We start from the raw sequence: 9731 nt of genomic DNA on the forward strand, positions 1-9731 counted from the left end.
TAGCTCTTCGTTCTTCTTGTTTTTGCACTGCGTCTTCCAGATGTTGGGACACAATCTCATAGGTTCTTCTAAGACGCGCACACAACTTTTCAGAATAATTTTCTAAGGATGCAAAAGACTGTTTTTCTTTCGCATGCCATAAATCAGAAGGCAACAGTAAGTCTCTACCATAAATTAAGAAGTTAGGCGATTCCTGAGTAGCACTATGGGTCGCTGCATGGTACACAGCTATCGCCAATGGCGTCATTTCATCCCAGTCTGATTGAGCCTCATTTATGACATGCGATAAAATATTTGCTAAGGTGCGATTTAGACGTTCTACTTTGGCATTTGTTTGCGGATGATATCGAGACGTATGAATTTGATGGATATTCAACCTCTCACACACTTGTCGTACCAAAGAGGACATGAAATTTGTGCCTTGGTCTGTAAGAATGTACTTAGGAATTCCATGCCTAGCAATCACATTATTAATAAAAGCTGTTGCAACTTCATCCGCTTTTTGAGTCTGCAGTGGGACCACTTCGGCATAACGCGTAAAGTTGTCAACTGCCAACAGCAAATACTTGTTTCCTTTCAGTGTCATTGGGAGAGGTCCCAAAATATCTAAAGACACCCTCACCCAAGGGGCGTTTTCGACTGGGACTCTCATCAGAGCCGCTTTCGCTTTAGGGTTAAAACCTCTACGTTCCAAACAAGATGGGCATGATTCAATATAATTATGGATGTCTGCGTACATGCCTGACCAGAAAAAGTCCCTCTTAACTTTTTCCAGTGTCTTCTGTAACCCAAAATGGCCTCCAGAAAGTAAATCGTCGTGGCATGATTTTAAAATTTCTCCCTTCAGACCTTCTGGAACAACTAACTGTTCATTTGGGTCTTCCCGGGTGTTTCCAGAGCCCGACAGAGTATAGTGGTATAATAATCCATCATTACTCATATAAAAGGAATCTGGCACTCTTGTTGATGCCTGGAGTGTTCCTTCTAGCGCTTCAATTAATTTCCGCAAAATCGGATCTTCTCTCTGTAGAGTTTTGATCAAAGTTCTGGTTTGATTTTGAGGAAAAATCACTGATTCCTGATTTGCCTCTGTTGATAATGGAGCGACTACCTTCGTATTTCTTGGTTTCCTATTCCCTTTTTGTGTCTCATCTTCCTCTAAAACCGGTCTAGAAAGAAAGTCTGCATTTGAATGCACTTTACCAGGACGGTAGATAATTTGAAAATCGTATTCTTGCAACATCATACTCCAGCGAGCTAAACGGGGCGATGGGTTCTTTAGATTAAGCAAAAAGCTCAATGGTTGATGATCCGTTATTAACGTAAAATGATTTGACACCAAATAAGGCCTAAATTGCATGACTGCAAAGATTATAGCCAAGGCTTCTTTCTCTGTAGTACTATAGTTCAACTCTGACTTTTTTAACAATCTGGACGCATAAGCTACTGGCTGTCTAGAATTCTCATCTATCTGTACTTCTAAGCATGCCGCGACACAATATGAAGATGCATCAGCAGATAGGACGAAAGGTCGGGAAAAGTCAGGATAGACCAGCAAAGGTGGTGTAGTCAAAACAGCCTTTAACTGATTGAAAGCCTGCTGCGTTGAGCTGTTCCAGACAAATGGTGTTCCTTTCTTCGTCAAATTTGTTAGAGGTCTCGCAATCTCCGAAAAATTAGGAATAAACTTCCTGTAAAACCCTGCCATTCCTAGAAAAGATCGCACTTGTTTTGCATTCCGAGGAGGGCATGCATCTCGAACAGCAGCCACCTGGTCTGCATCAGGACGAATACCTTCAGAATTGATTAGATGCCCAAGGTATTTTAAATGTTCTTTTAGGAACTCGCATTTCTTGGGTTTTAGCTTAAGGTCGTATTCTCTCAGACGCTGGAAAACCTTTCGCAACCTCAAGAGATGTGAATCAAGGTTGGGTGAAGCAATAATTATATGTTCAAGGTAAGCGAAAACCGATTCTTCTCCGAGTCCATGAAGCACTAATGATAAGGCTTTCAAAAGCGACGTAAAACCATTCTTTAATCCATGCGGCATTCGAGAAAATTCATATAAGGATTCACCAGTAGTGAAGGCGGTTTTGTGACGATCCGCTGGGTGTACTTCAATTTGGTGGAATGCACTTCGTAAATTGAGTGAAGTAAAATAACGCACTTGCTTGAGATGTTGAAGTACCTCACTAACATTAGGGAGAGAATAATTTTCAGAAAGAATTTTAGAATTTAATTTTCGAAAGTCAACACACATCTTATAAGTCGAATCAGGCTTTTTGACTAGAACTATAGGCGCTGCGTATGGGGAATGGCTTGGTTGTATGATGTTGGACTCCAATAGTTCATTTACCTGCCTTTGAACTTCATTTTTTAGCAAATATGGTACTCTATAGGCTGTCTGTTTCACCGGTGTATTATCAGACAATCTAATCCTATGTTTTAGCACCTTCGAATTTCCTAGCTGAGCTGGGGACTTGGCGAAGATATCTCTATATTCGTATAACAAATCAGACAGTTTATGCCTTTGATCATCTGTCAAGTGATCGAGGTAAAAGTCTTGCAAAGTCACGGGAGATGCAGCTTTCTCATTAGCTTTCTCACCTGTAAAAACAACTGTATTATCCCTAACACCCTCAAGACTAGCAATATTCATTCCTTTGGGAAGGTGGAGCGGCTCGTCTGTCAGATTGGCAACAAGAACTGACACTCTGCCATCTGGACCTACTCTGTCTATTGAGCATTTAACTGCCAGGTCGTCACGACCTAAGTTGGAGTTAGGCTCTGTCAAAACCAACTGTTCGGCAAAAGCAGCGAGTTGGTTACAAACAGCCGTTACTACTTTTTCTGATGAGGCGGGGATCAAATGTTTACCCGTTAATTTAGCTACCGACGGTTTTAAATTCACATACTGGCCTCTTACGCCTTTCTCCTCGCTACCCTCTTCCCTTAAGCAAATGTTCAATGGGGCAGAGTGTATAATTCCCTTACCTAGATCTATGGTAAATGAAAAACGTCTTAAGACATTTAGTCCTAATATTAAATCATAACGACCCTTAAAATTCCCTGAAGCTACTAAAACACTTTCTTGGAAAGTAGCATCACCTAACTTAAAATTCGCTGTAACCTCAGTATGAATTGGAACAATATAGCCAGAAACTCCGGTTATAGTTAGGTCTGGTGTTCTCGAATTTAATGACTTATCATGTTTAATTTTATTATATAAATTTGTATTCATAAGCGTTATGCTAGCTCCTGTGTCCACTAGAAATTTAGCCGGAACACCTTGAATAAACCCACTAATCAATGGCAATTTGGAATCATCATCTAATATATATACCCCTTGTTGTACGTTTTTACTACGGGCATACGATTTAGCGATTCCGTTTACATTTTGTTGCAATGAGGTAGTTCTATAACATGAAAAACTCTTTCTATTTGGTGCAGGAACTGATCTTTGTCACATATATCTCTCCCTATCTGTTTTGTTACGAATAATGGAGCTGAGGGATCTATTCCGACCTGTGTGGTTTGTGGGCTCTGTCCCTCCATTTTAAACTTATTCCTGTGTAAGTGAAATTAGATGACCCTATTAATTTTCAGATAAAATGTTGGGGTAAGCCTATCTATGTACTGTGGGATCCCGTTTTCCAAAATAGTGTGACCTACCTTTACGTTGCTGAAAACAGAATTATATAACGTTAGTAATCAATAATCCTAAACAAAAGTGTTACAACATATAGCAACTATTTATTTTATTGATTTTCCCTTCTCGCTTAGATGTAAAAATAGTACTAGTTACTAGTTGCTAACTGTTGTTCAATGTGGGTGTTCCTGAAGACGACCGTGTTACTTGTGCTGATGTGCTGAAAAACAAACTGCCTCTACCATTCTCTGCAAACACATCCACGGTACAAGTGCCTTCTCTTCTACAGTAGTAATTTTCTTCTATTTCTTCTTCTCTATTTTCGTTGGTTCTACTGCTGTTTCACTCTTCGGTCTACAGCAATCCTAGTTACCAATAAGTACTCATAAAACAGTTTTTCATCCCGAAATAACACATCCAATCCTGGTCGCGATTAGCGCCAGTGTAATCCTGGTCACGGCACCAGTGTAACGCCGCCTTTTCTCTCCGTTATAGCGCGGGCATGCTACTGTAACTTTCACCTATATCCATACAACCTTCAAGCATGCTCAACACTAAAATGAACATCCAGAGAGTCGGGTTTTAATGTGCTCGTCTACCAGTTTGTATTAGGACATAAACCTCACGTGTTCTTCAATCTTATTCGTGGAATAAAATTGGCAACATCGGAGGGTGCTGTGTTCTCCACCCCGATTCTCTATTGACTTAATAGAGCCTCGAGAGTGGCCGCAAATAAAGGTTCTTTCTTAATTCGGATTCCGTGGTCCGTGTGTAACCAGAGAATGTCATGAGGCAAAATTAGCAAACAAACATGGTTTATTAAACAACAACATTACATAACAACATTACATATAAACATACAATAAACATAATATAACCGTATCTAGTATCCAGATAATTGTTAAGTTAGTTTAAGGGATATTTGGTTGGTACATTAAATCTGTGTATCTTCATGTAGTTAGGCAAACAACGATTCCTTTCCTTTAGATGATGACATAGATATTCTCCTATCTTAGTGTTAAATGAGTAGCAAAGGTAATTGCTGGGTAAATAATAGAACACAATATGGTATCATTGGATATTATTACTTTACTGTTACAATCACATCAAACACATCTTGAAGCTTACTTCAATGAGAAGAAAGGTGGGTATAATATGACATACTATCATATACAATTCTATTGATTAAAATGGGGTGAACTTACCGCAAAGTTCCGAGCCACGTCGGAGCGAGGACTTCACTACCTCCGGCATCATCTTATCTCGCTTCTACTCGGGGTAATACCGCTCTCTGCCTCTTTTCTCCTTACTGCTCTCGAATCAACTCGACTGCGACCACTGGACCACGGCAACTGGACAACTTTCTGATCAACGAACTGGACCACTCCCTCGACGACGACTAGACAACCTCTCCTTTGTTCTCAATTTCTATATATAAGTTTGTCCCCTTTCTGCCTTCCCCTCTGAGATGCAGGTGTTCATTTGGACGGTCAGGCAAAAAGGGTTTTTGCTTGACACTTTTAGGACCTGACTCACCCAGGGACGATATTTATTAAGGGGCTTGCATATTCGTGCAGGGCTGCTTTGGAGAAGTTTATGTGACATTCACCTCTCCCCTTTTTAGCCTCCCCACTACCAAACATTCCGCTGATACATGATTCAGCCGGCATCAGTAGTATGACTCTTACAGGGGCGACTTTTCTCACTTCAGAGTGTCTAATCTCACATTCTCTCTTTTGAAAACATGCGTCAGCCCACTGCCTGGGGAAAGATGACCACTCTCCACTAGCTGGCGGCACATGACGGGGGCGATACTGTTTCACTCGCGCGGCGTCACCTGCACACCACAGGGGGCAACGACGCAACCTTCTCCGTTGGGGAGGGAGGAAGCTTTCACTTCTACAGGCCGTGGCAAAGTATTAGCGTTACAAAGCTTACTTATTCAGATAAGTCCAAGAGGTAAAATAAAGCTATTTTACAGCTGGTGTGCAAGCCCATACTCACTAGATGTGAGCCCCTGGGGTAATTATAATTTGTATAATTTTTATTTTTTTTTTGCATTTTAATCGGTGATTTTCATATTAAAGTTTGAATATTGTCAGTAATGTGGTTGTTGTGAACTGACTATTAGTATTTAAATGTTAAATAATAAATATTTCCTTTTATTTACTATTTTGTTATCTCATATTCTCTAGTTATAACATTCATAAATATGCATAATCTGTATATTTATATTTATGCATAAATATAAAAATACACATTTGTTTGTAACGTATACATATGTTGTAAATATGAAATAATAATAAAAAAATATACTACATGAACCCCCCGAAGTTTACATTCTCTCCCCCCCCCCCGTGCAAACGCTCTGGATTCAACACTGCTTCCCTATGACCCTATGGTCTCCACAAAAACCAACACACCTTCCTGACTGTTAATTTTATTATTATTATTATTTTTTTATTATTTTTTTTTTTTTTTGTAACTAACCAGTACAAAAGATAGGCTGACCAACTTTCTCTGACTGCTTCAGCACCCTGTTTGCTACAATTGACCAGGCTTCGACCTGGTCAGTTTTTTAACATTATCAGACGCAATGCAGCTACAACTCAACTCGGGAGATCAAACTCAAGATAGATTCATCTCCTTACTGGCAATTTCAATTCACATGTATGATTTATTTCACTGTCTTCAAGATACTCTTCTGAGCTGATGGGATTCAGTACAGACGATAGTATTTATTCATTCCATTTCATCATGGCATCTAACTTCTGCTTGTCAGGCCTTTTCTAACTATGCAAAGGCTTGAGAATCAGATTTTGAATGCTCTGCAATCTACTACACAATAATTACAGGCCTGGGTGGAACCATACGTTCCGACAGCATCCCGATCGTTTGGGTTTTCTTTCTCCGCTTCACCAGGGGTGTGTCTTCTCTAATATAACTCTCTTCACATTCCCCTGTTGTTATTGCTTAAGCTATATTAAGTTATATTATTAGCTGTATTAAGTTATATTGTTAGTTATATTATTAGCTGTATTAAGTTATATTGTTAGTTATATTATTAGCTGTATTAAGTTATATTGTTAGTTATATTATTTAACCCCAACGGCTCACATCTGGTGAGTATGGGTTTGGCACACCAAGCGTCCTGAGCTCGATATCATCATTCTTCTCTTTCTTGGTGATTCCCTTCTCTCTCTCTCTCTCTCTCTCTCTCTGTCTCTCTCTTAGGATAACTCGGGAAATTTTATTTTATTTTTTTTTTTGGCTGGTACAGCATAAGCCTCAGGCTTTCTTGCACCATATAGTTAATAATAATAATAATAATTAGCAGTATTAAGTTATATTGTTAGTTATATTATTAGCTGTAGTATTAATTAAGCTACATTAAGTTATCTTTCAAAGTGTCTGCAATTCTATCCAATCTTGATACGAGGCAGAATATGTTGAGAGCCTTGGGAATCAATTCGACTCAGGAGAGATTATCCAAGGCTAACGGGGTAGAAGGTGTAGAAGAATATTTACTGATGCTATCCAGGCAGTGCTAGGTGAGTAGGAAAGCTTCAAGCTTGGGGTGCCAAGCGTTCCGTGGCCAAGCGATTATAGTGCGTCTCTGAAAGCGTTTTCTAAAAAGAGAATTTAAGCAATCAGTTTATATTTTTAGTTTCAAACACTGTTTTCTTAATTTATATATTAGAGTAGCTCTCTCGCACTACAAGAAGTAGGCAGAAGCCCAGAAAGGAAAATCACCTTTCTGTTTCCTTTTCTATTAGTACTAACTACTAACACAGCCGCTTGGTCACCTCGTGGCACTGCTCCTGCCTCCCCGTGGAGGGGCCGGAAACCTGGGTGGTAAAGTAAACCCCCAGGGCCAAAAGGAGCAAAACATGGATTTCGACAACTTTCCCCCGATCCAGACAGCAAATCCTAACTCAATGGATTTGCACCTTCCCGATGATGACACAAACACCAGAAAGAGACTGAAGACGGATGCTTGCAGAATAGAACATCCAACTTTCCTGATCTTGCATTCTTTAACAAACCAGGCCATAGGTAATCTATCTCCATTTCTCATACAGTAATGTCTGGAAAGTGTAGCAGGTTCCCCGAAAATGGTGAGACGTCTTAAATCTGGCGACCTATTGGTTGAGACCACCAGTTCCAAACACTCTGAGTCCCTTCTGAAACTCTCCACATTTGGTGGAATTTCAGTCAAGGTGTCACCACATGCTACACTCAATACCTCCAAAGGTGTCATCTCAGAATGGGACCTAATGAATGTCTCAGAGGGGGAAATTGTAAATGAATTGCAAGATCAGAAGGTCACACAGGCGAAAAGAATTATGCGGAAGAAAGATGGCGAACTTATCCCAACTCGAAGCATCATACTAACATTTAGTTCACCAAACCTACCTACATCGGTGAAAGCCGGGTATCTGAACTGCCGCATTCGCCCGTATATTCCAAATCCATTAAGATGTTATAAATATCAGAAATTCGGACACTCCCAAACAGTCTGTTGAGGTGATGCTGTATGCCCTAACTGTGGCTCGAAGGAGCATGCCCAAGCTGAATGTAAATCACAGTCCTCACTCTGCCCTAATTGCAAAGGCAACCACCCAGCCTTCTCTAAAACATGTGACCAATGGAAATATGAAAAGAAAATTCAGAAGTACAAGGTAGAAAAAAAAGTCTCATTTTCAGAAGCAAGGAAACAAATACAGCAAGTGATACCAAACATACATATGCTGATGCTACCAAAAGATTTCATACAATATCTGTTCAGACTGACACATCAATACCACCAAACATTTCTATTTCTGAGTGGGCTCGATCTATACTCTCTTCCGTACCACAGTTCTCAAAGCAACAGACTTCAACCAGATCCTGTAACACTCCAGTTACGATACCACCTGTTGCTGCTGCAACTTCCGTAAGACCTGCTCAAAAAGAAAATTCTGATCCCATTAATAAGCAGCATGCTGAATCCTCTTCCGCTATGGACACAAATGAGACTTGCAATCAAGAAGAAAATGAAACCATTCTGGAAATCCATCCAGAAGACGAAATAGAAACCAGACCTGTTTTTTCAAAGAGAGAGAAAATGAAAGCTGACCGCCTGAAACAGATTTCCAAAAAGCAAGCAGACGCAGCTACTCCATTTAAATCTAAACAATGAAAAACACCGTACAATGGAACTGCAGAGGCTTTCGCAGCAATATTGACGACATCCACGAAATAATTATGAACCATAATCCAATTGGAATCTGCTTACAGGAGACATATTTAACACCGCAGTTGTCTCCCTCGATAAAAAATTATACTCTCTTTCGGCAAGACAGACCTACAACCACAAATGCTCATGGAGGGGTACCCATACTCGTGGACTCACGAGTCCCTTGTAAACGCATTCCTCTACAAACTGCCATTGAAGCCGTTGCCACGCGAATAGCGATTGGCATTAACCTAACACTGGTTTCCATCTACCTGCCACCCAGTGATCCTTGTACGTTTCAAGAACATATTTTGCATAATATCTCATAATATCTCATTTTGCAGTTGCCAACTCCTTTCTGTTTATTGGGCGACTTCAATGGACATAATCCATTGTGGGGATCTCCCAACACAGACGCCCGAGGACAACTCATTGAAATGCTTGTCGACAGACAAAATCTAACCATATTAAATACAGGCTCTCCAACTTGTTTCCATCTCCCAACAGGATCATTCTCTGCAATAGACCTGTCCATCTGCTCTCCTATCCTCTTTCCTAGTATTGAGTGGACTGCTCTGGACGATCGATTCAATAGTGACCACTACCCAATAATCTGTAAAATACAAACTTCACTCTGCATAACTTCAGAAACCAGCAAAAAATGGAAATTTTCTAAGGCAGATTGGACAAAGTACGCTTCCCATGTATCCTTTGACAACCAGATCATTGAATATCAACCAATTGACAAAGCTGCCAACCATATTACAAAACAGATCCTAATAGCTGCATCTACTGCCATTCCTCAATCACAGTCAAGCATCCGTAAAAGCAGAAACTACTGGTGGAATGAGGACTGTAGAAACG

This window comes from Mastigoproctus giganteus, chromosome 5 (assembly GCF_048544385.1).
Source record: "Mastigoproctus giganteus isolate SK-2022 chromosome 5, ASM4854438v1, whole genome shotgun sequence".
Taxonomy (NCBI): Eukaryota; Metazoa; Arthropoda; class Arachnida; order Uropygi; family Thelyphonidae; genus Mastigoproctus; species Mastigoproctus giganteus.